The sequence below is a fragment of the Mustela putorius genome, unplaced genomic scaffold (genome assembly GCF_011764305.1).
Source record: "Mustela putorius furo isolate JIRA1106 unplaced genomic scaffold, ASM1176430v1.1 tig00000129_pilon_pilon_pilon, whole genome shotgun sequence".
In the NCBI taxonomy this organism is placed as follows: domain Eukaryota; kingdom Metazoa; phylum Chordata; class Mammalia; order Carnivora; family Mustelidae; genus Mustela; species Mustela putorius.
Window position 1 is genome coordinate 50,646,193 of NW_025421290.1, and position 27,520 is coordinate 50,673,712.

Consider the following 27,520-nt stretch of genomic DNA (forward strand, 5'->3'; position numbering starts at 1 on the left):
TTTGCTGTGTGGTTTTTTTTTTTTTCTTAAGATTTTGTTTATTTATTTGACAGACAGAGATCACAAGTAGTCAGAGAGGCAGGCAGAGAGAGAGGAGGAAGCCGGCTCCCTGCCGAGCAGAGAACCCAACACGAGGCTCGATCCCAGGACCCTGAGACCATGACCTGAGCCGAAGGCAGAGGCCCTAACCCACTGAGCCACCCATGCGCCCCTGCTGTGTGGTTCTTGAGGCAAATGCTCTTCCCTGTCTCCAGTGAGGTCTGCAGAAAAATACCCCTTTTTCTTGGTGAGACAATCTATTTTTCAGAAGGTGTTCAAGGTCAGGGTGGGTGTGGGGCTCCAGTCAAGGTACCTGTAGGAGGCTGGCCACGCCTTGTGCTCAGGTTCTCCTGAAGGATTGGGGGGAAAGTACCAAAGACGGTGTGTGCACTCACACATGTGTGCAAATCCCAGATTGGGTGTTCCCTAAACGAGGATAACTTCATCTCCCTGAGTGGCCCACAGAAATGAGAGAAAAATAAAACTTCATGTGGCCAGTTCCCCAAATCTCCTACCTTCCCTGCCCTTGTCTGTCACTTGCCCAAGACGCCCAGCAAAGTTTGAACACCTTAGCCATCCTATGCCTCTCCGTGCCCCAGTTCTTTTGCACTTGCTTTCTGCTGCCCTTGTCCAGACAAGGACACAGGCACCCTGCATCTTTGCTGGTGCACCTCTGCCCTTAGCCAGGTGGCGGGGCTGGCAGTGTTGGTTTCCCAGCTCAGTTAGCCCTGCATGGACAGGAGTGGGGAGGAGTGATTTCACACGCGAACCACCCCACACACTTGGGGTGAGGGCCTAGTCCACCATCTTCAGCCCTTCCTCCAGTCCAAGATAGTGTTTTCAAGGTTTTTTTTGTTTTGTTTTGTTTTTTTAAAGATTTTATTTATTTGACAAAGAGAGACACAGCAAGAGAGGGAACACAAGCAGGGGGATTGGGAGAGGGAGAAGCAGGCTTCCTGTTAAGGGGGGGAGCCTGATATGGGGCTCAATCCCAGGATCCCAGGATCATGACCTGAGGCAAAGGCAGACGCTTAATATCTGAGCTACCTCAGTCGGAAGGTAGTGTTTCCACACCAGGTTACGAACAAACAGAGTGGAGAGGGTCACAACAACAGTATTTACAAAATCGAATGGACTAGAAAATAGAGCATATCACAGGTTTGAGGCGGAGTGCTGTCATACGCTGTGTGTGTATGTGCACACATGATACACGACTGGGTTGTGCTGTAAAATTCACAAAGCTTGGAGGCCGCTTGTCTGGACAGTTGGTTTAACTAGTTTTATTCTGCCGAGAGTCCCGGTCCCTCCTGAGGTTGATATTTCAGTGGGAGAAATTGCCAGGGCCCTGCAGGCAAGTTAGATCTCCCAAGGGGGCCCATGGTCTTTGTGTGGGTGTCACTTGAGGGCCTGATGAGACCCCATTCACTGGCCTGAAGTCCCCCCACTACTATTGCGACCTTCTCTGGGAAACAAACAGGACTGGCTTCTGAGCTGGGGCTCTGATATCTGCGTGCGCGTCTCCCAGGAACGCAGCAAACAGAACCTATAATGCTACAAGTCCCTGGGAGAAATTTCTTTGTCCAGAAAGGGTGTCCGCTTGTTGTTCCACGTTGCCATAGGGAACCGAAGGGGCTGCCCCTGAAAGGCAGAGGAGAGCTGTGATTGGCTCTCCTTGCTGCCCATCACTGCTGCTCCGCCGACTGACACTGCAGAGGCCAGAGGCCCCGCCCCCCAGAGCGGTGGCCCTGTTTGGGGCAAAATTATTCGTGCGGTCCCCTGGAGCTGGGGTTCTAGAACTGCGCGGACAGCTGGAGACGAGAAAGGAGGGGGGCCGGGAAGAGGAGCAGGAACAGGTCTCACCAGCAGAGGGCCCTCCCGGGGGTCCTGAAGCCCGTCCGTCTCCCCATTCCCAGGGTTGCTTCCCAGCGCCCTGGGAGCACGTGGAGTCCCCGAAAACCCCTCGGAGGGATCTCGAAAACGGCTACCTTGTTGCTTATTTCTAAAAACCCCAAAAAGCCCAGTCTGGAGCTTTTGGGTCAGTCTTAGTTTGGCAAAGCCTTAAGAAGAGCCCTTGCCCTATAGCGTGAGGCAGTAAGGGGGTGAGCTCCTGGCCCAGAGGGTCCGGGACGGTGGTCTGAGGTGCTCTGGGGGCCCGGGAGGAGTCGGGCCAGGAGAAGCAGCCAGGACCCGACCCTTCGGGGTGGGCGGGAAAGGACTCCCAGGGCTCAGGAGGGGAGCCCTCCATGAGGGGACCTCGGTGGCTGGCTGTCTCCGGCCTGTCACCCCGATGTGGTTGCGGGGGTCCTCTGCTCTGAACTCGGGGCTCTGTGCCCTTCGGGGCCCCAAGCGGGGCGCCACCGCAACCTGGGTCTGGGGCGGAGGTCCCCCACCCCACCCGCTGCCGTGGCTGGGGACAGACACCTGCTGGGCCGATGGAGCCGGTCCCCGTGGCTGCCCCGGCCTGTGCAGACTGTCCAGGGTTCCGGAACCTTCCAAGGGGAAGCTGCAGGAGGAGATGCTGGACTTCCTGCCTCTCCTCACATGAGTCACTGGAGAAATACAGGCCAACCCTGGTCTCAGCTCTGGTCAGGGACCTTCCGAAGCCTTGGTGGCAAGACAAAAACCAAGAGCCCTTTCGGGCGCCCCGGGGTTGACTTGTAAACGTGGGGAGAGTTGGCCTGGAGGCTCCCCGAGAGCGGCTCAGCCAGGTGGGGTGCAGAGGGCTGGGAGGACCAGGGGACCCACGGAGGACTTGGGGGGCCGCGGCCTGGAGAGGCGGGCGTCCCTGGCCCTGGAGGCCGCCTCCACCGCACAGGCCGGAGCTGGACGGAGGAGAGCAGCGCGCGGCCACCGGGGTCCCCGTCCACTCGGGACGCCGGGCCCTCGGGCCCACTGGCCACCGCGTCCCCACTTGAGTGAGCGCGGCTTCCTGGGTGTGGGAGGAGCCCAGGGAGGAAGGAGAGGAAACTCCGACGGCCCCTCTCAGGAGGAGCGAGCAGAGGCCCAGATGGCCCGAGTCACCTTCGGCCCCACCCACCTGCGCGCGCGGGGGGTGTGTGTGTGTGTGTGTGTGTGAGCGCCGTGTGCGGCGTGCGCGGGGCTGCTGGCCGCCGTGTGAATGAGTGTGTGTGCGAGGGCGCGCGAGCGTGTCTGTGCCCAGGTGAGCGGGAGCGTGCGTGTGAGGGCCCGGTGTTCAGGAATGCGTGTGTGGGAGCCCGCGTCGGCCGGGGTGCGGGTGCGTGTGCTGATGCGGAGCGTGTGTCTAGGGGCGCAGCCTGTGGGAGTGCGCGTGGCTGCGCGGGTGAAGACGGTGACGCCATCGCTCCCGGCCGCCACCGAACCTGCACCTCTGGGGCCCACACGCGGCTGCGTGGCAGTTGTTTTTTTTTTTTAACCCGGAAAGGGGGGGACCGCGGGGCCGCGCGGCGGCCGGGGGCGCGGGCCGCGCAGAGCGAGGGGGCGGGCGGCGCTGGGGGCGTCGGGGGCCGCCCCGGCTCGCGCCGCCACCGCGCGGTTGCTAAGGCCGGCGGGCGGGCGCCGGGCGGGCGGGCCTTAGCAACGGGCGGCGGGCGCGTGCGCGCGCGAGGCGGGGGCGGGGGGGCGAGCGGGGCCGCGCGGGCCGCGGGCGCGTGGGGCCCGGCCGGCTCGCCGGCTCCTGCGCTCCCACGCGCGCGCGGGCGGCGGGGGCGGGGCGGGCGCGCGCCAGGGCGCGCGCCGGCGGCCGGCGGGGATTTCCAGCGCGCGAGAGGAAGTGCTGTGAGAGGGTGCGTGAGGGCGCGAGGGAGCGCGGCGCGGCGCGGCCGCCGCGTGCGCGAGCCGGGGTTGCAGCCCAGCAGGGACTTTCCAGCCGGCGGCGGCGGCGGCCGCCGGCCCTTCCCCGCCCCCCGACATGGGGCTGCCCGGGGAGCAGGACGCTGCGGACCGCGGCGGAGGACGCGCCCGGCGCCCCTGAGCCGGCCGAGCGGGGCGGACCGCGGGTAAGGGGCCGTGGCGGCGGCGGCGGGCGGGCGGCGGGCGGGCGGCGGGCGGGCGGCTCCATCCCCGGCGGCTCCTTCCCGCGCCAGCGGCGGGGGCGGCGGCGGCGGCGGCGGCGGTGGCGCCGGCGGGCCCGGGGCCGGAGCGGGGCCGGGGCGGAGCAGGCCCGGAGCCCGGCGGCGAGTGCCCGGTGCGGCGCCGCCTCGCCCCCGCCCCCGCCCGGGCCCGCCTGCCCCCCGAGCGCCTCAACTTCGGAAAACTTTGTCCTCGAGGCCGGGCCCGGGGCCCGCGGGCCGGGACGCCCGCAGCTTTTCAGGAAACGGGGCGCCGAGGCCTCTTGGAAGCGTGAGTCCCGCGGGGTGTGGGGAGAGCCGGCATCGCCCGCGGGGCGGGGTGTGCGCGCCGAGGGCGGGCGCGGGCCCGGGGGTCCGCAGGCGCGGACGTGCGCCCGGGGGCGGGCGGCGGGTGGGTTTCTCCAGCCGTTATTTAAAAGTTTATACTGAGTCATTGCTCTGCAGACGGAGCTCTGACGGATCCCCGAGCGGGCCGCTGCAGTGGCCTCGAAGGCAGGGCGCCCTGGGCTGCCGTTCGGGGCAACAGGCTCGCATCCCACCCCCGATGAGTAGGAAAGGTCGGGCTGGGCTCCGGGGCGGCGGAAGGTGGGCATGGCCCGTGCCACGGTCTTTTAAGATTTCCTCCCGAGGCGCCGGGCTCTCGCTCACGTACGCTTTGCCACGTTTTCACACTGTCACCCCGTCTGGGGACGTGTGTTTAGTCCCTGGACCTGTAGGGAGGGTTGCGTGTGGCACCTTCTCTGCCCTCGGTCTGAAACGCAGCCTCAACATGGAAGTGGACGGACGGCCGTGGACGTGCCTGGAAATTCAAGAGCCGTCCGGATCGTGGGCCGTGGAGGGAAACGGTTGTGTTTCACGTTTTTCCTATTAAGCGCTGAATCAGATTTCGGACGGAGATGCGGGTGTGTGTGCGTGTGCGTGTGCGGTCATTTATTTTTGTGGAGTCATAAAGGCAGTGCTGAGTAGCGTTACCTTACTGCCTCTTCATTTACATTCACAGCATACGACCGAGGAGGAGCCATAATTCTTCCCCCCCCCCCCCCCCCCCGGCATTTGTCGTGAATACACACACTGCTGAAGCTTTGGGAAACGTATTCCGTAATCTTCTCGGTTTCTGTAAAACCTTTATTTAGAGAGATGACGTGGTGGACCGTCTGTCGGTGCTAAAATCTTCGCGTGTCTTTCCCATCCTTGAAAATGGCCTGTTGAAAAGACTGCATCATATGTAGGGGGTCTGGCACAATAGTGCACCGCCGTTCGATTTTCACGTGGAAGGGGGATATGTGCCTTTTCACCCTGTTGGGACTGTCGCGATGCATATTTAGGATTAGTCTAAAGATGAAAAATTCTTCGACCAAGCAAAATAAGCGTTATTGGTGTGGAAGCTGGGAAATATATAAGAACGGGAATTCTTGGGAGTAGATGCTCATGACAGCGGACATCCGGACAGACCTGGGATTCCAGCATCCCTACTTAGATCAGCCCCTGTCATGCATGAGGTTTAAGACATTAAGGTGTCTCACCCAGACGCCATCTGTTCCAGCCGTCACAATGCAGAAGCCAGGAGAGCAGAGAGAACTGACAGGGAGAAGTCCAGCAATTTTTTTTTTTTTTTAAGACATGTGAATTTGTCTGTGAGGGGAAAGAAGACCGATTATTTTCCTTGGATTCTGTTCATGCATTTTGGACTCTCTAAGATGGCCTCACTTAGTAGGACAGTGTAAAGATATTTTACAGTGATCTGTTGTTTCTGTTAATACCATCAAAATATTCCTGCTCTGGTTCATGTCTGGAAGAAAGTCCTTCGTTTAACTGAAACATCTGGGCTGCCTGTTGCTCTTTCCCCCTGTGTTTGGGATTTTGATTCTGTAAACACTCTGGCTAGAATCCCTTATTTATTTATTTATTTATTTATTTCTGTGTAAAGCTGAGAGAGGCCTTTCTGGGGTATTGTCAGGATAGATATGCTAATGAACTGAGGGTGAGCATGATGTTAAAGCTGTACTTCAAGAAAGATAAAACCGGCACTGTGATGTTGCAAGTCTGGGCTGGCTTGAGCAAACAAAGGAAATTGCATTAATTTTGCCCATCTCTATTTTCTCATCTTCATATAGCAGGACTCTCCAAACAGCAAGTGACCTGAACTATCAAGTATTACGCAACAGCTGAGTTTTGTGCCATGGTCAGTTTAAGAACTGTTTATTTGGTAGAGGAGACATCTGGGGACCAAGGTCCCTGTGCTGATTCCAGAGTCAGGACCCCTTGTGTGCTTTTTTACAGGTGTTCGTAGAGGAAGAAATACTATTTTTTTGGGTGAGGGGGGAGAGTCATAATATTGACTTCACATATGGACAGAAACTGGAAAGAGTTACTGAGTGAGAAAGAAGGAAGTGAGGCCAGTGGGTCTGGAAGGTGACCCGAGAGAGGGAGTTGAGGCCTAACTGGAGGTGATGCTTAGGTTTGTTTTGAGTGGGAGGAGTAGAGCCTGAGGGAGAGGCCGGATGCCCGAGAGCAGGGGGGCAGTAGAGAGGTGAACGGGGTGAGGTGTCGCTTGCATCATAGCTGGAAGCTTTGGGTCCAAAGGAGTCAATGGGCGTAAAAGAAAATGTAATTTTGAACAGAAAGGAAAAATGTAAGAAAACTATGTGTGCTTGAGTAGAATCTATGATTCATAATTAACTAGAAAATACAAACGGCTTTCCCATTTTAAAGAGCCTTTATTGATTGGCTGGGTTTTGCACAACCATATTCTAGAAGAGTAGTGGGTAGGGGACTGACCAACCTAGGAAGAAGAGGTGAGGTTTTTATCATTAAGCAGTAAAATTTCTTTTGGCTAAAATTTGTTGTCTCGCTGTGCAGACACCTTGGGCTGAGGCTGGCAGGTAGTAAATGTAGGTGACTGTGGGTTTCTCACAGCTCCAAAAATCAGGTGGGAATCTCTTGCTGAATTCTATATTCCTCGAGATAAGTGGATCATTAACTGGGAGTTGGGAATCTTTTTCTCATCTAACTTAATGTTCACTTAATGTGCCTCAAGTTCCCATAATATTCTTGTTAACAGAGCTAGGATGAGTGAGATACAGCGCCTGCCTTTAACGGCATGGTCTGCAGAAGTCTGCCCCTGTGTGCCAGGAAGGGAGATGCCCAAAACCACGGGTATTGGACTGACAGCACCAGGACTAAAGCTTGTGGGCAGAAGAGTGGGGAAAGTGGAAATTTACCACCTTGCCCTGGAGGGAACTGACCCTCAGCTGGAGAGGGAGGACCCACCAGGAAGAAACTGAGTAGTCGTCGGCTAAAGTGAATTAGTGGATTGCGTGGAAGACTGGAAGTATGGTGGGAATTCAGCAAAGGGGAACAAGCTTCTTTCTGGCTGGCTGGGGTAGTTGGGGAAGGCGCTGGGCGGCTGTTGGGCCTCTTGCAGGACCCTTAGAAATGTAGAGAGAGAATGTCTCCCTACCCACCCTGTGTTTTCGTGAGATGAGATCTGACAATTTGCTGCCCTTTTTCATTTCTTGCCAGTTAGACACAGTGCTGGTGATGCCGCTGGGCAGTGGATTTCCAGTTGCGATGTTTTGTGTGCTGTCCTCTAGAGCTTAACCAGGAGCTCAAGTGGGTCAAGCGTATGCCGCTGCCAGGAGGCCAGCCTGCACTGGGGAGCAGAGCAGCGGGCTGGCGGCACACCGCTGTGTCTACTCTTTCCATCGTAGGCAGGGAGTCTCCAAGAGTGGTGGTCAGGGAGGGGTGTAAATGTGAATAAAAAGCATCGTTCCTCCGGACCCTCCCCCCAACGCCCACCAACCTACTGCCCCATCATCTGTGTTGAAAGACCTAAATCTCTTTAATTCTCAAGAAATAAAAAAACCGGGTCCTACAATTTCATTTCATGATTTACGTTTTTCTAGGGCTTGTTCTGTGCTGATTTAAACTTTGTGTTTTTTTTTTTTTTTTTTTTTTTTAATGGAGGTGATTAGATAAATTTTTATGAGGCTGTTCTCCCAAGGTTATCAGACCTGCTATTCTGATACTGTGATTTCCTTTCTAATTTAAACACTGACTCTATAGCAAAACCCAAAAGCATGTTTATTGGAAACTTGGTTCCTTAAGTGGAGAGAAAAGCTAAATTGATTAACCAAGTAGGATAATAAAATCTGAGGACAGTAGTAGTATCAGAGTGTTAAAACATGAATCTTCAGGAGTCATGATGGTTATAGTGAAGGTTTTCAGAGACTGGCTTTGTACTCTGGAAGGTTAATGCCCAGTAGGAGGCCTGCATACACCGGAGGTAATGAGGTACCCATTAGGCCTCTCCTGTCAGTGTTTGTCCAGAGCTGCAAGTTTGGCTGAGCCAAGAGACACACCAGATGCCCACACAGTAATTCCGTGTGGTTTGGCTGCTAACATCTGCATGTGTGCCTAACATCGGGTGTGCCTTGTAGCTGCCTCCCTTGACTGTGCCCACCGGCGCGCACCCCACCCCCGTTCCGGCAGGCTTAGCTCCCTGGTTGGTTGCATTAAGAGGCCTGTATGATGGGAGACTTCATTTGACATTGTAACGTCCCTAGGTGCTTTTAATGACTTAGAAAGAAAGAATGGGGATACTAGTTCTTGGCTTTCTCTGCTCAGTAATGCCCTGAAGTCACAACTTTATTGTAGAAATTAAATTCTGTCCTTTTTGGATTAATACAGCCTGATGTTTGAGACATTATTATAGGGCAAATTAAGTGTTCAGATTTCAGATGGCATTTCTCTGAGAAAGGGCATAGCATGGCTTTAGCGTAGTATGTCTCAGGCCCTTAATGGGAGTCTAGGCCTGTTAAGTTTAGCTTTAATTTTTTAAAAAGGTTTATCTTTTATTTTTTAAGTCATCTCTATACCCACCGTGGGGCTTCAACTCATGGCCCTGAGCTTAAGAGTCACATAGTTGGTGATTGACCCAGCAGGGCACCCCTTTATCTTAAGTTTTAATACAGATTTTATGCTGTACCCAATAATATGTCTGATTTTTAAAAAATATAAACACACTTTGTCTCCCAAATTTTTGAGTACTATTAATTCTCCAAAAACTGCATTTTGTTTGTCCTTAGCTCCCCTAAGATCCCTGAGGGCTCCCTTTTCACCCTACCATGTGTCCCTGGAGCTGTCCATTCCCCAGCTTGAGAAGGGGAGCATCTGAATGCCAGTCCCACCCTCTGTACTTGGGCAGGCTGTTGGTTCTCTCTGCATAGGTTTATCCATCTATAAAATGGGGTAGAAAGCATCATGCACATCATATGCTTGTTATTAGTGAAATGGACAATAAAGCATTCTACTGATGTTAATTTTTCTTTTTTTTTTTAGAGAGGGAGGGGGAGAGAGAGAAGAGAGAGAATCTTCAGCAGGCTTCCCCCTGCCCCCACCGCCACCCCTGTGCAGAGCCTGATGCAGGGCTTGATCTCATGACCCTGAGATCACGACCTGAGGTGAAATCAAGAGTTGTGTTTAACTGACTGAGCCACCCAGGTGCCCCTGATGTTAATTTTCATAACAATAACTACTAATTCATAGGTAATTAAGATGTAGTAAAATAAAAATGTTAAGATCTTAAAATATGAACATAATATGTCCTCGCCTATGGTAGGGACCATAGAGACTTTCTAATTGAATTCCATCTTTTTATATGGGAGGCTTGGAGTTTTGGGGTTAGTGACTGTTCCAAGTCAGGCAAAGCATGGACTGTTCACCCAGACTAGAGTTTTTTCTTTACGTTCTTCATTTGTCAAGATTTGCCCCAGGGAAGCTGCTTGGCCTCTACCCCAATTTAGGAGAGTTGGCAATTATTTGATCAACACACATTTTTTGAGAGCTTAGTCAGGAGCTGTGCTAGATGTCAAAGGCGAACAGTCGGGTTGCTGTATGATGGCCATCCTCAAGGAGCTTCTGGAAGGTGACGAGCCAGAAAGCCTGTGGGTTATGGCACGGTGTGGTAGGTGCTGTGAGGGTAGATCAGAGGTTCTTTTTTTAATTTAATTTTATTTTTTATTATTTATTTATTTTAATTTTTTATTTTATTTTATTTTTTTAATAAACATGTATTTTTATCCCCAGGGGTACAGGTCTGTGAATCGCCAGGTTTACACGCTTTACAGCACTCACCAAAGCACATACCCTCCCCAATGTCCATAACCCCACCCCCCCTTCTCCCAACCCCCTTCCCCCCAGCAACCCTCAGTTTATTTTGTAAGATTAAGAGTCACTTATGGTTTGTCTCCCTCCCAATCCCATCTTGTTTCATTGATTCTTCTCCTACCCACTTAACCCCCCATGTTGCATCACCACTTCCTCATATCAGGGAGATCATATGATAGTTGTCTTTCTCCGCTTGATTTATTTTGCTAAGCATGATACGCTCTAGTTCCATCCATGTTGTCGCAAATGGCAAGAATTCATTTCTTTTGATGGCTGCATAGTATTCCATTGTGTATATATACCACATCTTCTTGATCCATTCATCTGTTGATGGATTAAAGATTTTATTTGTCTGTTTGATGGGGGGAGAGAGAGAGAGAGAGCAAGTAAGCAGAGCAGCAGGCAGAGGGAGAGAGAGAAGCAGGCTCTCCGCCAAGCAGGGAGCCCGATGCGGGGCCCGACCCCACGACCCTGGAATCATGACCCGAGCTGAAGGCTACTGCTCAACCAACTGAGCCACCCAGGCGCTCCTAGACCAGAGGTTCTGAGGAAGCCGTGGGGTGCCGTGTAACTTTCTGGGGGATTCAGAGGTATTTTCTGGGGAGGACAAGCATGAGCTAAAGCTTGCAGAAGAGGAGAAGCATTGGCTGGAAGAGTTGCATGTCAGAAGGACCCATCAGTCTGAAGCTGTGCCCCATGGCTGTGCTTCAGGGATGCTCGGGAACAGGGAAGTGGCTGCCGTGGGGGCCGCCTCTGTGCCAACCTGACTTTTGAAGTAAGAATCATTCCCATTTTATAGATGAGAAAAATGAAGGGCAGTAGGCCCACTGGACTCTAGAGTTTGTGTTTTCATTACTGTGCTGTGTGGTTAGTTTAAGCTGAATTATAATCCAGTTTTGGATTTTGTTTTTAATTTTGTTTTCTGATTCTAGTGTTTTAGTTTTGCTGCTATGTAGTGCTTTTTAAAGAAATTGTGTATTTCTCCAGCATATGTTTTTCACATGCAGCCTTTACTTTCCTTTAACATCTGTTCTCCTTGTATCGACTTGTTTTTCTAGCCGGTATTCCCTCCACTCCTTTCTGTTCTGAGTTTTTTCCTTATGGCAGCAACATTGCATTCAACATCCTTTAACAAATTCCGTTAGGACGTTCTTTACCCTTGCGGTTCAGATGTTTACATCTTGCTGAGTAGCAATCCCAAACCTGATTTACTAATGTGTTTTCTTTCCCCTTTCCCTCTCTTAATTTACATTTAAACTGGTAGTCTAGTAATAATGATAGTATTTAGTCGTTATCTCTTTATACAATTTCACAAGCATTAGCTTGTTAGCAGTGAACAAGTCCCCGAGGCCTGGTCACTCTGTAGAGAGCTTAATGGTCGCAGCCCAGCACCGTCGCATTTCTGCATCTGGAATGTAATTATAGCTACAAATGACTTACGGGAATATAAGTTAAAGGCAAGGAAGCCTTCTCCAGATTTAGCGAGGAAATGATGTTGTTGAGCATTTTGGGGAAGATTTTATGTGGCTTTTCTGCTAGAACCGCTGTGTAGTTTTGAACACAGAACTGTGGGGGGGGGCAGCAGATGGTGATGGCTGGGTTGAGGGGAGGAGGCTTGTTGCATAGCCATCGGTTCTCCAGCAAGGGTAGTGAATCCCGGCACGGGGCTGGACTCCGAGGCTGCGAGTCAGGTTTGGAGTGGTAGAGGGTAGGTTCCTTACTTCTTCTTCTTCTTATTTATTTATTTATTTTTAAAGATTTTATTTATTTATTTGACAGAGAGAGATCACAAGTAGGCAGAGAGGCAGGCGGAGAGAAAGGAGGAAGCAGGCTCCCGGCCGAGCAGAGAGCCCGATGTGGGGTTGGATCCCAAGACCCCAAGATTATGACCTGAGCCAAAGGCAGAGGCTTTAACTCACTGAGCCACCCAGGTGCCCCGGATTCCTTGCTTCTTAACCTGAGTTGGACTTTGTGGGTACATGCCATGGCATTGGAGAGTAAAGACCTCATGATTCTGGAGCCTGCTCTGCCTTCTTTAGACCAAGGAATGTTCTGGTACATCTTGGATGGGTCTCTAGTGTTGAGATGACAAGCTCCTCAAAGACATGGCACGTCATCATATTTTCAGTTTGGCCTAAGATGTGCTCAGTAAAAATTAGACCAAAAAAAATTTTTTTTTAAAGATTTCATTTATTTATTTGACAGAGATCACAAGTAGACAGAGGCAAGCAGCAAGAGAGAGGGCAGCAGGCTCCCCGCCAAGCAGAAAGCCCGATGCAAGCCAGGCGCAGGGCTCGATCCCAGGACCCTGAGACCATGACCCAAGCCGAAGGCAGAGGTTTAACCCTCTGAGCCACCCAGGTGCCCCAAAATGAGACAAATTTATGTATGAAATGAGTATGGGTTTGAAATCAGACTCAATTTAAATTCTGGTCCTTCCTTTAGCTAACTACGATGGTATGTTACTTACCCTTTCTGAACCTCAATTTTTCTCATTGATGAAAAGGTAGTTGTGAGGAATAAATGTGAAAATATGAGTGAATGTGAGAACCTAGCATATCATAAGTGGTAATTCCTCTCCCTCTTTGCTTCCTGAGTGATTTCCCAAAAGGAAAACATGCCTTGTTAGCAAGATGAATGACAGGGGGGCGCCTGGGTGGCTCAGTGGGTTAAGACGCTGCCTTCGGCTCAGGTCATGATCTCAGGGTCCTGGCATCGAGTCCCACATCGGGCTCTCTGCTCAGCAGGGGGCTTGCTTCCCTTCCTCTCTCTGCCTGCCTCTCTGCCTACTTGTGATCTCTCTCTGTCAAATAAATAAAATCTTTAAAAAAAAAAGATGAATGACAGGCTCTCTTGGGAGTATGGCTTGGTCCTGAGAGCTGTCCTGCAAGGAAACTGTAGAAGCAGTATATGTATGTGTGTGTGTGTATATATATATATATATATTCCAATGGCTATAAAAATTATTTGTAATAAAGAATAAAATTATTTTTGAAGATTTTTAAAAATTTATTTATTTGACAGATCACAAGTAAGCAGAGAAGCAGGCAGAGAGAGAGGGGGATGCAGGCTCCCCACTGGGCAGAGAGCCCGATGGGGGGCTCGATCCCAGGACCCTGAGATCATGACCTGACTAAAGGCAGAGGCTTTAACCCACTGAGCCACCAAGGCGCCCCAAGAGTAAAATTATTTTTAGAAAAAGAATTTTTGCATGTGATGATTTTGATAATATTTGTATTTTAGTATATTATTATTTAGCAGAATAACATTTCATTTCATTCAGTTCATTCTAGTCTCTGTTCAAATGAACACTTCTTCCAGGAGGTCTTCTCTTAACAGAGTTAAAATAGTCCAAGCTGTCACTCTCTAGTCTCTTACCTTACTTTTTAAATTCATAGCAGAAGGGCACCTGGGTGACTTAGTCGTTGGGTGTTTGCCTTTGGCTACGGTCATGGTCGCAGGGTCCTGGGATTGAAGCCCACATCAGGCTCCCTGGTTGACGGGGAGCCTGCTTCTCTCTCTCCCATTCCTCCTGCTTGTGCTCCCTCTCTAACTTGTCTCTCCCTATCAAATAAATACATAAAGGCTTTAAAAAATAAATTTTTAGCACAGAAGTTTTGTTTACCATCTTAACCCATGTACTCGGGAAGTGCCTGGTGTGTGGTAGGTGTTCAAGTATTTGTATGGATGAATCAATATACTATAGTCTAACTACATTTTCTTTCATTGAGTTTTTCATGTTATTCACATAACATGCAATTAACCAGTTAAGCATGCAGTTCAGTAGTAGTTAGTGTATTCACGGTGTTGTACAACCACCAGCTTGCTTTAGTTTCAGCACTTTCCATCACCCCGTAAACAGTCCTCAAGCTCACTAAGTAATCATTCCCCATGCTCTTTTCCTCCCAACCCTTGGTAGCCTCTAATCTGCTTTCCGTCTCTATGGATTTGCCTTTTCTGGACATTTCATATAAAAGGGATCATACAACAAGTGATTTTTTTTTTAAAGATTTTATTTATTTATTTGACAGAGAGAGATGACAAGTAGGCAGAGAGGCAGGCAGAGAGAGAGAGAGGAGGAAGCAGGCTCCCCGCTGAGCAGAGAGCCCGATGTGGGACTCGATCCCAGGACCCTGAGATCATGACCTGAGCCGAAGGCAGCGGCTTAACCCACTGAGTCACCCAGGCGCCCCCAACATGTGATTTTTTATGTCTAGCTTCTTTCAGTTAGTGTAATGTTTTTGAGGTACAGCTAAATTGTAGCATGTATAAGTATTCTGTTCCTTTTTTATGGCTGAATAATATTCTATTGTGCATGTGCATACCACAAATAATTTATCCATTCATCCACTGATGGCCATTTGGGATGCTTTCCCCACTTAGCTATTAGGAATAATGTGTTCAGGTTTCTGTGTTGACATGTAGTTTCATTTCTCTTGTATAAAAAAAACTTAGGAAATGGGATTTCTGGGTCGTACGGTAATTCTGTGTTTATCTTATTCCTGCAAACAATGTACTAGGTTCCAATTTCTGTATATCTTTGCCAACATTTATGTATGAATATATGCATGTATGTGTGTGCATATATATGTACATAAGCTATTCTAGTGGTTGCAAAATGGTATTTTCATTATAATTTTGTGTTTCCTTAATGGCCAGTGATAATTGAACATCTTGTGATTGTGTGTCTTTTTTTGGAATCATGTCTATTCAGACCCTCTTCCCATGTTTAGTTGGTTTATCTTTTTGTTGTTGGATGAATTCTTTATATATTTTAGATACTAAACCCTTATTAAGTATGTGGTCGACAAATATTTTCTTCCATTCTGTAGGGTTTTTTTTTCACATGCTTAATATAATGCCCTTTGATGCACAAAAGTTCTTAATTCTGATAAAGTCCAATTTATTATTATTTTTTCTTTTTGTTGCTTGTGCTTTTGGTATCAAATCTGAGAATCTGTTCCAAATCTGAAGTCATGAAGATTTATCCCTGTATTTTATAGCTTTAGCTCTTACATTAAGTCTTTGATCCATTTTGAGTTAATTTTTTTTTAAGGTTTTATTTATTTCTTTGACAGCGCAAGTAGGCAGAGAGGCAGGCAGAGAGAGAGAGGGGAAAGCAGACTTGCTGTCGAGCAGAGAGCCCAATGCAGGGCTCCATCCCAGGACCCTGGGATCACGACCCAAGGCAAAGGCTGAGGCTTTAACCCACTGAATCACACAGGCGCCCCTTGAGTTAATTTTTATATATGGGGTGAGCTAGGAGGCCCACTTCATTCTTTTGGATGTGGTCATACACTTGTCCCAGCACCATTTGTTGAAGGGACTGTTCTTTTCTCCATTGGATGGTCATGGCACCCTTGTTGGAAATCAGTTGGCCATAGATCTTTGAATTTATTTTTTGTACTCTCAGCTCTGCTCTCTTGATCTGTATGACTGTTCTTGTGCCAGTGGCACACTTTTTGAATTACTGTAGCTTTGTAGAAACTTTTGAGGTAGTATGAGAAGTATTGAGTCTTTCCACTTTCTTTTTCTTTTTCTTTTTTTTTATATTCTATTTTTTTTTCTTTTAAGATTTTATTTATTTATTTGACAGAGAAATCACAAGTAGATGGAGAGGCAGGCAGAGAGAGAGAGAGGGAAGCAGGCTCCCTGCCGAGCAGAGAACCCGATGCGGGACTCGATCCCAGGACCCCGAGATCATGACCTGAGCTGAAGGCAGCGGCTTAACCCACTGAGCCACCCAGGCGCCCTATTTTTCTTTTTCAATATTGTTTTGACTACTTGGGACCTCTTGTAGCTTCATATTAATTTGAGGATCAGTTTTTCTCTTTCTGCAAAAAAAGATCACTAGAATTTTGATCAGGATTGAATTGAATCTGCTTTGGGGAGTTGCCGTAACAATAACTAAGTCTCCAGATCCATGACTGTGGAGTATCTTTCCATTTATTTACATTTTTTTAAAGATTTTATTTATTTATTTGACAGACAGAGATCACAAGTAGGCAGAGAGGCAGACAGAGAGAGGGGGAAGCAGGCTCCCCACTGAGCAGAGAGCCCGATGCAGGGCTTGATCCTAAGACCCCAGGACCATGACCTGAGCCAAAGGCAGAGGCTTTAACCCACTGAGCCACCCAGAAGCCTCCACCACTTATTTACATTCTTAATTTCTTTTAGCAAGATTTTGTAATGTCAATGTACAAATTTTTCACCTCCTTGGTTAAAGTTGTTCCTAAATATTTTGTTCTTTTGGATATTTTTTACATGGAGTTGTTCCTTAGTCTTCTTTCAGATTATTCATTGCTAATGTATAAAAACACAAGTGATTTTTGTGTGGTGATCATACACCCAGACTTTGCTGAATTTGGTTATTACCTCTGGCAGTTTTTTGGGATTTTCTATATATAGAATCACGTCATGTGCAAATAGGGATAGTTTATCTTTCTTTCCAATTTGAATTTTTTTTTCTTTTTCTTGAGAGCTTGTTTGGAGGTTCTAGCAGGGGAGCGCAGCTACTCGTATACCCTTGACCGAAGAACGGTCCTCTCCTCTATCGGGGAAGGTCGTCCTCTTCGACTGAGCGCGCAGCTTCAGGAGGGACACACATGGAGCGGTGAGGGAGGAAGGGGACACCCGCCTAGCCAGCCAGATCAGCCGAATCAACCCTGGCGATCAATGGGGTGACAGATGTCGCAGCCAGATCGCCCTCACATCCTTTTTTTCTTTTTCTTGACTAATTGCTCTGGCTACTCCTTCTATAGTGTTGAATAGTAGAAGTGAAAGCAGATACCTCTGTCTTGTTCCTGGTCTTAGGAGAAAGTTTGCAGTCTTTCATCATTGATTTTGAAGTTAGGTGTGGGTTTTTTCTTTCTTTCTTTTTTTAATAAATGCCCTTTATCATGTTAAGGAAGTTCCCTTCAATTCCTGCTTGTCTGAGTGTTTTACCATGAAAGAATGTTGAGTTTTGTCAAATGCTTTCTGTGATTATGTGGTTCCCCTCCTTATTCTAGGAGTGTGGTATATTTACATTAATTGATTTTGGTATGTTGAACAGCCTTTGCTTTCCTGGGATAAATCTCATTTTTCCAGAGTGTATCATCCTTTTAATGTTTTATTGGATTTGATTTGCTAATATATATTTTTTAAAGATTTTATTTATTTATTTGACAGAGATCACAGGTAGGCAGAGAGCGGAGGAAGCAGGCTCCCCACCGAGCAGAGAGCCCCATGCAGAGCTTTATCCCAGGACCCTGAGATCATGGCCTGAGCTGAAGGCAGAGACTTAACCCACTGAGCCACCCAGGTGCCCTGATTTGCTAATATTTTGTTGAGATTTTTACATCCAAGTCATAAGGAATATGGGTTTTTAGTTTTCTTGTGGTATCTTTGTCTGGCTTTTGTATCAGGGTACCAGCTGCATTTTAATTGGACATCTGTTTCTTCAGAATTTTGAAAACTGTCCTGTCCTCAGAAGTGTGTGGAAAATTCTAGAAGGATTTTGAAGCAGACAGGATGATCATGCCATATACCTCCCTGCTTCCCAATGCACGGCTGCCCTTCATGGCCTATCCTTGGGAAAATCCTGGCTGACAAACTACTGCAACTCTCTGTCTACCAGAGGACAATGGAGGAGGGGACACTGTTCTCAATACCAGGACAGGAGAGAGACGTGCTTGCCATTTTCTGAAAAAGCTACAGATTGGGGCGCCTGTGTGGCTCAGTGGGTTAAAGCCTCTGCCTTTGGCTCAGGTCATGATCCCGGGGTCCTGGGATCGAGCCCCGCATCGGGCTCCCTGCTCATCAGAGAGCCTGCTTCTCTTCTTCTCTCTCTGCCTACTTGTGATCTCTGTCAAATAAATAAATAAAATCTTAAAAAAAAAAAAAAAAGCTACAGATTGTCCCAGGTAATGATTGCTGAGTAACACTGTCCTAAGCATCAGTGACCTAACACAGCAGTAATCTGTTTTTAGATCTCATGGTCCTGTGAGTTGATCAGGCAGGGTTCAGCTGGGTGATTTTTCTGCTCTGTGTGGCATTGACCGAGGTCACTCACTGGTATTTATCTGGCATCCAACATGGCTGGATGGTTGGAAGGCCTGGCTTGGTGGTTCTTCCCTTTCAATGTACCCTCAGGGCCTCTGCAGTTGGCCCCTGTGCTGGGGTGGGTGGACTTCCTACATGGCAGCCCAGGACTCCTACAATGGGGTTTTTCGGAGAGGAAGTGGAAGCGGCTGACGGATGGGTGCAGCGTGATTCCTGCTCTGTTCTATGGTCCAAGAATCTGCAAGGCGCTCCTAGTTGTGGGGAGAGGGGACACATTGTCTAGCTCTTGTTGCAAGGAGTGTCAAAGAACTTGTGGCTCTCTTTAACCCGCTGTGTTGTGTATTGTGGTTCGATTCCTGTGCTGTCGGCAGTGTGTTGTATACACTTCGTAAGACAGGCTCTTGTGGGCTAAAGTGGAAACTCCAGCTGTTGTGTGTTTTCTGTCTTATGTGAGAAAATGCATTCTGTGTTCTCAACCAAGAATTCATGAATAAAATTTTGGAATGCACCCATTCATAAAATGGTAATTCATAAAATGGTAATTCATAAAATGGTAATAAAATGTATGTTTTATTTACTTAATCAGCAGGCATCCTTGATCATCTGTTTGTCAGGAGTTTTTCAAGTACAACTTTGGGCCTATAAATTCTCCCTTCCTGTTAGTTCATTTTTTATTTAATATATATATTTTTATTTTAAATAGGCTTCATGCCCAGCGTGGAGCCCAACATGGAGCTTGATCTCATGACCCTGAGATTAAGACTTGAGCCAAGATCAAGAGTCTGATGCTTAACTGACTGAGCCACCGAGGGGCCCCTCCTATTAGTTCATTTAAAAAATTACTTGAAAATTCACTTTCATTTTGCAGAGTGTTGTGAAATTGAAGCTTGTATTTCTGTTTTTTTTTTTCCTCTCTCTCTCTCTGTTCTTAAAAAAGAGCTTCATCGAGAAAAAATTAGCCTACATATCCTAAATTTCCTGTGTTCACCCTAGATCATTCTAGTAAATCCCCTAGAGACTTATTAGAATTAAGTTATGGCTGTTTATGTAGAAAAGTGTGGGATAATTTGACAGCATGTGAAGAAGTGTGTACACATTAGTTGTAACACGGAAATCACATTTTCTGTAAACCCTGCTTTCTCAGCCTTTCTCAGCTGATGGTTGCAACACTATTTGAGCGAGCGAATGTGATGAGGTCATAGAAGAGCAAGAGTGGATTTAAATAACGAAACAAGAAATCTGCATCTGTCTGGGGAGTGATGGGTGTGGAGAGGCTAGGCGCCGTCCCTGTGTTCTCTGCACCTGCTAGGAGAGCCGGAGAATGGGGGGGTGGGCGGACACGGACGTGACACACAGCGGATACAGTGCTGCTGTGCCGCCAGCATCCCTGGCCAGGAGGCTGGCCGCCATATGAGCTGCCCGGTCCTCTGTTTCCCAAGCAGACCATGCCTTTGTTCCCAAATACCCACCATTCCTGGGCATCTAACCTCCTCGTCAAAGTAAGCATGAATGAAGAGAATCAGCCTCTTTAGTTTGGTGATACACCAGAGTGCCTGACTCGTGTGTGCAATTTCAGGGAGTCGTGGGAGTTGCTGAATCCTCTCCTGTTATGCCCGAGGTCAAGAGCCTGTGGTCTAGATGGTCTGAGGATTTTTACAGCAGTGAAGTTTCATGCACACACATGCCCATTTCTCGTTCTGCCCTTTTACTGATTCCGTAAGCCTGCTGACCTTTGGCATATCATCAAGGAGAAAATAATTGCTCTTTACAGGTCTTTGGGGTACTGCTTTTGATACTACTTGCCTTTTTCACTCACCATCACCTTCAAGATTCTCTACAAAAAAAAAAAAAAAAAAGATTCTCTACACCATAATGTGGTGGCTGTGGCCTAGAGGTGACCCGCATCGGGGCTGAGGAAGGGTAATGAAACTGCAGGACTGGGAAGGGCGGTAACCCAGGCAGGGAGGCTGGGGCAGGAGGGCGGCGGCATTTCCCATGGCCGGTCATGTGCCCTGGCTCCTCTGCTCCTCTGCTCTGCTTCATATGAACAAGGTGTTTCCTTATGTTAAGATGCTTACTTTTCATTTTGTTGTAGGGTTCTTGGGAACTGCATTGGATTTTAGTCACTTTTGCTTGGAGTAGAATATATAAGGTATAGTTTAACCTGAAATAGCTGTCTGCGAGGCCTGCCCACTGAGGTTCCAATTCTGCATGTGATAAAAGGCTCTTAAAGCATTAATAGCCTTTTTTTTTTTTTAAAGGTTTTTATTTATTAGAGAGAGAAAGCACAGAGGGAGAAATAGGCTTCCCACAGAGCAGGGAGCCTGATACAGGGCTCCATCCCAGGACCCGGAGATCAGGACCTGAGCTGGAGGCAGATGCTTCACGGGCTGAGCACCCAGGGACCCAGAGCTTTGACATTCTATTTTTCTAAGTCTAACACTACGCATGTAAAAGTTTCTAGAATACATAGAACAGTGGAAAGTGTGGAAGAGTGTTTGTTGGTGCCGGAGAGGTTGAGTGAAGGAGCTGGGAGTCTTGCCGCGGTGGAGGGACGAGATCTGAGTGGGAGTCAGGATCGCACAGGCTAGGCCCCACCATCTTCGTGCTCCTGGCAAGCTGTTTAACCTTTGAAACATCTGTATGCTTTCATGGTAGATGGGGACAGTGGTGCCGTGGTCGTTGTGAAAATAAAATAACAAGCTTTTAAAAATTCACCAGAAAAAAAAAGGTATTTAAACTTGAAGGAACTTGCATTTTTTTAGCCTGGAAAAGAGAAGATAAAGACTGTGTCCATCAAACATTCAGTGTTGTAGCATGTATTTGTCTACTGTGTGCCTGGCTAGGTTGGGGTGGTCAGTGTACTTCAGCATGCTTCTGTTAAGTATATAAGAAAAAACAATTTTTTTTTTTTTAAGATTTTATTTGTTTATTTGACAGACAGAGATCACAAGTAGACAGGCAGGCAGAGAGAGAGAGAGAGAGGGAAGCAGGCTCCCTGCTGAGCAGAGAGCCCAATGCGGGACTCGATCCCAGGATCCTGGGATCATGACCTGAGCCGAAGGCAGCGGCTTAACCCACTGAGCCACCCAGGTGCCCCGGAAAAACAACATTTAAATGAACACTGATCAAATTCGGTTTAATGGCATAAACTTTTAGAGACTTCACAGGTGCTGGTCATGTTATGCATATATGCATGTGGAATACTAAGTGAGACACTGTGTGTTCTCAAGAAATTAAGGCTGCCCACTTCAATCTAGAACATTATGCTTTATGAAAGAGGCTTGTGTTGACCAGCACAGGCTGTCCTCTAACAAAATACCAGAGGCCGGGGGCTTGCACAACAGGAGTTTATTCCTCACTGTTCTGGAAGCTCAAGGCCTAAGAGTGAGGTGCCGGCCCAGTCCGTTACTGGTTGACGGCTCTGCTCCTGGCTGGCAGATGGCCCCCTTCTGACTGTGTCCTCACGTCGTGGGGAGAGACAGGAAGCAAGCTCTATCTCTTCTCATTAGAGCCCTTAATTCCCTGTCAGATGCCATCACAGCAGGAGTTAGAGTGCCACTATGTAAATTCTGAGGGGCCGCACACAGTACGTACATAGTAGTCTGCCTGCATTCCCCCCAAATTCATGTCCTTCTCACATGCAAAATACATTCATTCTATACCAGCAGCCCCCAAAACCTTAATATAACCTCTGAAATCCAAAGTCTCATCTAAATGTCATCTAAATCAGTTGTGCGTGAGCCTCGAGGTATGACTGGTCTTGAGGCAGAATTCCTCTCCAGCTGTGAACCTATGAAACCGGGTGAGTTAGGAGCTTCTACAGTGTAATGGGGCAGGCCCAGAATAGCCGTTCCCTTGCTGAATGGGAGCAATAGGAGAGACAAGAGGGTGGCAGGTCCCAAGCATGTCCACACTTAGCCAGGCCAGTTCTGTTAGATCTTAAGGCTTGAGAAGAACTTCTTCGGTTTGATTCTCTGCTTCCTTGACCCTTTGGGGTCTCACCAATTCTGGGTTGGGGGTTGTAGCCTTAAGGCTCTAGGAGGCTACTGGCTGGCCTGTTGAAATCTACGCGATGACCACCCACCTTGGAAACTGAGGAGGCAGCTCCGAGGATCTCTGCATGGTCTGCAGAGCAGCAGAACAAAAAGCGGGGGGGGGGGGGTGAGGGGGCATGTAGGTTACCGATGAGTAAGTTAGCAAGCTAGATACAGGTCCGAATGGGACTCTTGGGTTTCCATGAGGACTGTTACCAAATGAGCCTCTGCAGAGAACTGACAGTAGGGATTTGCTGGGCTGGAGCACATATGTGTCATTCCAGAAGTGACCCGAGACTGGGTGTGGAAGAGGTTGGCTAATTCAGAATTTTGGAAGCAAAATTTGAGTTCAGGTGGCATTAGGGGCAGATTTGCATTGTGGAGGGCCTGTTCCCAGTCTTCTTTGCATGGGTGTGTTCAATAGAAGTGCAGGCCCCTGTGGGGGGAGCAGGCTGCTGACCACTAATTACCCTTTCAGTCTTAGGACTCAGTGAGCGTAATTTAAAATCCACAACTTGATTTGTGTGTGCAGATCCCACTCTCTTCATGGGTTGATACCACAGTGTACCTCCGCATAAGAGCGAGAAGTTCCTTTGTATAGTTTTCTGCTAAATACTTGTCTTTGTGAGCTGGCAGGCAGCAGTCCCTCTGAGTTTCGCACTTTTGTGGTTGTCCTGTAAGACACTGCCTTTAGTGTGCTTTGTCTAAGATTTCAGTGGTTTCAAGGGAGGAGAAAAATGCTTATGACCGCGGAGCCTGGGATAGCTGGGGTATTCTGTCCGTGAGGGATTTAGTAACAGTTCCTGGTCAGGACTGAAAGCCTCCCGGACTCTGGGGAAGTCCTGACCGGGCTCGCAGGCTGCCTTCGCAAGAGTCTTACTTTATCAGTGATTTCTTTTCTCCTAATGGTTTCATGTCAGTGATTCTGAATCCTGGCTGGACATTAGAATTATTAGAAAGAACCACAAAAGCTGGGGGCCCCACTTCGGATGATTTCAATCAGTTAAGACCTCAGAAATCAGATTTAATGGCTATCTTTGAGAAGCCCCGAGGGGATGCAGACACTGAGCCGGGCCTGAGAGCCTGTGGTTCTTTCTCCCACAGGGGGTGAGCCATCAGCAGCACCTTTCCAGGTGCCTTGGAAATGCAGGACACCCTGCTCCACCCCACCAGAACTGCTGGTTCCCAGTCTGCGCCCTGGTGGAGTTTTCAGGATTTCCTGATGGCCATGCTCACAGGTATGAAGTCCTGAACAGGCTTTGGGCCAGAGAAGCAGGGTCCCAACCCTGCCTCTCCTCCTCAGTTTGTGTCAACTTGAGCAAGTTACTAGACCTTCCTGAGCCTCAGTTCCCTGGCCACAGCCTCTGGAATGGAATGACACCGTCATGTATTTGGTGCCAAGCCTGAGCTGAGCTGAAGTGAGGTTACGTATAATCTCCATTCCCCTTACTCTGAATATTCCTGTATCTTACTACAGACTGTTGGAATTAATGAGTTTTCTGTGGGCACTGTCCCGGATGTCACTGGCGGTGTCATGTAAGTTATAATATACACACATAGGGCTTCCTTTCTAAAACTCAAAAAATACTATACTCTGAAGCACCTCTGGCTTTGGTTTTGGGTGAGAGACTGTGGAGCTGAGGAGATTCAGCTGATAGGTGGTCGCAGGGGGTGAGTGTGAATCGTATTAGCATGTCTGTCCGTATACCGAACTCCGGCAGTTAACAGGCGTCCGACGAACGCAGCTATTAATACTCCTTTAATTCCTCTGTTCGCGTGTCATCTGGTTTCTTTGTTTTCCAGTACCTTTATATTGGCATGCCAGACTTTATTCTTCAGATAATTCAGTATTTTCCATAAATCGTAAGTAAATGGAATCTGCAGGTGGGGGTCCGTCATCCACTCCGCACGTGTCTGGGCTGGACGTCGTGGCAGTGTGTGTACGACATGGTCCCTGCTGACCAAGAGCTTAGAAATTAGTCCTAGAAAGGGAAAATGTGGAAGGCTTTTTTTTTTCTTTATGATTTTATTTATTTATTTGACAGAGACACAGCGAGAGAGGGATCACAAGCAGGGGCAGGGGGAGTGGGAGAGAGAGAAGCAGGCTTCCTGCTGAGCAGGGAGCCCAACTCTGGGCTCGATTCCAGGACCCTGGGATCATGACCTGAGCTGAAGGCAGACGCTTAATGACTGAGCCCCCCAGGCATCCCGGAAGGTTCTTAAAAAATAATATTCAATAACATTTCAGGCCAAGAGGCCTGGCCTCCTGGCAAGCTTCCACAGAGGACGTGGGATTCGTGAGGGCTTAGAGGACCCTTATGCCTCAGAGCGAAAGGCTCTCGGAACGTTAGCGCTTCTCCTTTCAGCCCATCGGCACAGCCTCGGGCCAGTGCGGTTTGGTGGCTCAGGGTGTGGGCCCCACAAGCTAGCTCTGGCCCTCTCACAGCCTTGTGGCTCAGGGCCGTCTCTGACCTCTGTCAGCCTCTCTTCTGACACTTCTAAGTGTGTGATGATCACTGTGTGTATGGAAGAAACGTGCACAGATGGCATTCTTTTTTTTTTTTTAAATTTTTAAATTTTTTAATAAACATATAATGTATTTTTATACCCAGGAGTGCAGGTCTGTGAATCGCCAGGTTTACACACTTCACAGGACTCACCATAGCACATACCCTCCCCAATGTCCATAACCCCACCCCCCGCTTGACCCCCCTCCCCCCAACAACCCCCCAGTTTTGTGAGATTAAGAGTCTCTTATGGTTTGTCTCCCTCCCGATCCCAACTTGTTTCATTTATTCTTTTCCTACCCCCCCAATCCCCCCACATTGCATCTCCACTTCCTTGTATCAGGGAGATCATATAATTGTCTTTCTCCGATTGACTTATTTCCCTAAACTTAATACCCTCTAGTTCCATCCACTTTGTCTCAAATGGCAAGATTTCATTTCTTTTGATGGCTGCATAGTATTCTGTTGTATATACATACCACATCTTCTTTATCTATTCATCTGTTGATGGACATCTAGGTTCTTTCCATAGTTGGCTATTGTGGACATTGCTGCTATAAACATTCGGGTGCACGTGCCCCTTTGGAGCACGACGTTTGTAACACAGATAGCATTCTTGACTTGGAGGAGTGACCCTATGAAGTCGGCTAAACTTTTGGACATTTTTACTTACGTACCTTTATAAACAGCTCCCACTCCCCCTTCCCTTGTACTTACTTTACTCTGTGGAGACCTAGAATCTTGGGTTCTCTGCTATTCTTTGGTGCACAGTAGTGGACAGTCCTCAGCAGTCCCCAGCTTCCCACGGGAGGCCCCCTAGCGACGGAGGAGTGGTCATGTGACTTGTACCCTCTGCAGGGCCGGGGTGTAGCATTCTGAAGCAGCCTGTCCTTAACACATGGTTTCTGTAGTCTGTTTTATCTGAAATTGGCACAGATTTTACATTCTGTCGTATAATATATGTTCTAGTGTTGCAAACCTCTGAATGTCCTTGTTTATCAAAAGTGACCTTTGGGCTGAGATAATGTGCCACTTGTTCACTTGCTGTCCTGGCGCCCGTGCATGCTCCGGCACTCTGAGAAGCCTGAGAAGGGATCCGGAGCAGAGTCCGCATGGAGACCCATGTCTTGAACGCCTCCATGGCTTGTCCGCGGAGCTAGTTCCGGTCCGCAGAGTTCCTTTGCTCCCCATGTACGTTTGGTGCCTTTTGGTTTAGATCATCTTGGTAATTGGCACTAGTTTTGATCTTGCTTTCAAACATTTTGATCTGGAGCCCGTCACTGGTGGTCCCGTCGGGGGGCCCTGGAGGGCTGGGACTCGAGGGATGCTTGCTCCGGATGTGAGTGCTCTGCCCCGGGAGGAAACAGTGACGACCTCCAAAGCTCTGTGGTGCAGGGATGTGGGAATCTGACACTACACATATCTCACGCCAGACTCTCTAGCTTGCTTGCAGACAGCGGTGTGACAGAAGCAGCGACAGGAGAGAATGCCGGGATGAGGCCGGACCGCTCCCAGTCCCTGGGTTCTAGGGTGCTGGAAGCCTGTACCTTTGAACAGGGGTTTGGCCCTGGGGTCTGGCCTTTGAACAGGCCCTCCTCAGGGACATTTTGGGGCCTGCAGCCATGACTGCCAGAGGTTTCTGTCGGCCCCTCCCCCAGCTAGTGTGCAGGGGTGCTGAGGACGCACCAGGGAGCTGCCTGCACGCGACCACCCCCGTGATGACACCCAGTCTCACACATGTTAGAGTAGCTCTGCAAGGCCTTGTTTCCCATGTGTCTTGAGGGGCTCTGGTCAGTACAGCATTTTACTTGGCGGATCTTCATCCTGTGGAGGTGGGGAGGCTTGGTAATGAGTTCCCCCACGCAGTCAGGCATCACAAGTAGGCAGGCCTCGGAGTGGGGGGGGGGGAGGCGGGAAGCAGACTCCCTGCTGAGCAGAGAGCCAGATGTGGGGCTCCATCCCAGGACCCTGAGACCATGACTCAAGCCGAAGGTAGAGGCTTAACCCACTGAGCCACCCAGGCACCCCAAGATTCTCACATTTAAACTTAGACTCTTGCTAAAGGAAATGTTAGCATTTCTTGATATCATGGTTCAAAACCCTGCCAGGATGGGGTGTGTGTGTGTGTGTGTGTGTGTGTGTGTGTAAGCACCTGTTTTGCTTTCGGTTTCACTAGAGGATGTAATTTGGGCCAGTTGTTTTTAAGTGAGCATTTCAAACTTAGAATTTGATCCCTGTTTCCTTGGCTGTATTAATAATAGGAAAAGACCACTTGGTCATAGATAATTGTTCTCCCCAGGGGCATGTCTAGAAACTTGTTTGTGGGGGTGGAAATGGGGGAGGCTACTGGTATCTGGGGAGAGCAGACCAGGGATGCTGTAACGTCCTGCAGTTTCCCCCATGACAAAGAATTACTGGCCCAACATGGCAGTACTGCTGAGGTTGAGAAACCTGGTGTAGATGGTCAGAAACGTTCTTTCCTTGATTTCCAGGAGATACATGATGATTAAGATTCAATATTTTTGCAAGGTGAGGTGCTTTCTACAAAAATTCAATCTTTAGTCATTGCATGAAATCTTAAGGAGTCAAAAAAAAATCTTTTAACCTAGTGAGCTTCTACTCGAAGAATGTATTACAGTCAGCCGAGGGAACTGGGAGGTCAGAGTGCCCTCAGTGG

The 27,520-nt window shown here is 48.7% G+C and overlaps 1 protein-coding gene across 7 annotated transcripts in view; it reads left to right on the top strand.

Moving 5' to 3' along the window:
• The first annotated feature begins 3,175 nt into the window (after positions 1-3,175).
• TRAF3 (TNF receptor associated factor 3) overlaps positions 3,176-27,520 on the top strand; it is a 118,908-nt gene continuing 94,563 nt past the window's right edge. For 3 of the 7 annotated variants that reach the window (XM_045073995.1, XM_045074009.1, XM_045074011.1), the window contains exon 1: positions 3,757-4,016. The gene's annotated coding sequence lies outside the window, so the exon portion shown is untranslated. Of the gene's footprint in view, positions 3,200-3,755; positions 4,017-9,510; positions 9,636-23,440; positions 23,575-27,520 lie in introns of those variants that run through there. The other 4 variants (XM_045073998.1, XM_004754654.3, XM_045074005.1 and 1 more) reach the window with 4 other exon arrangements.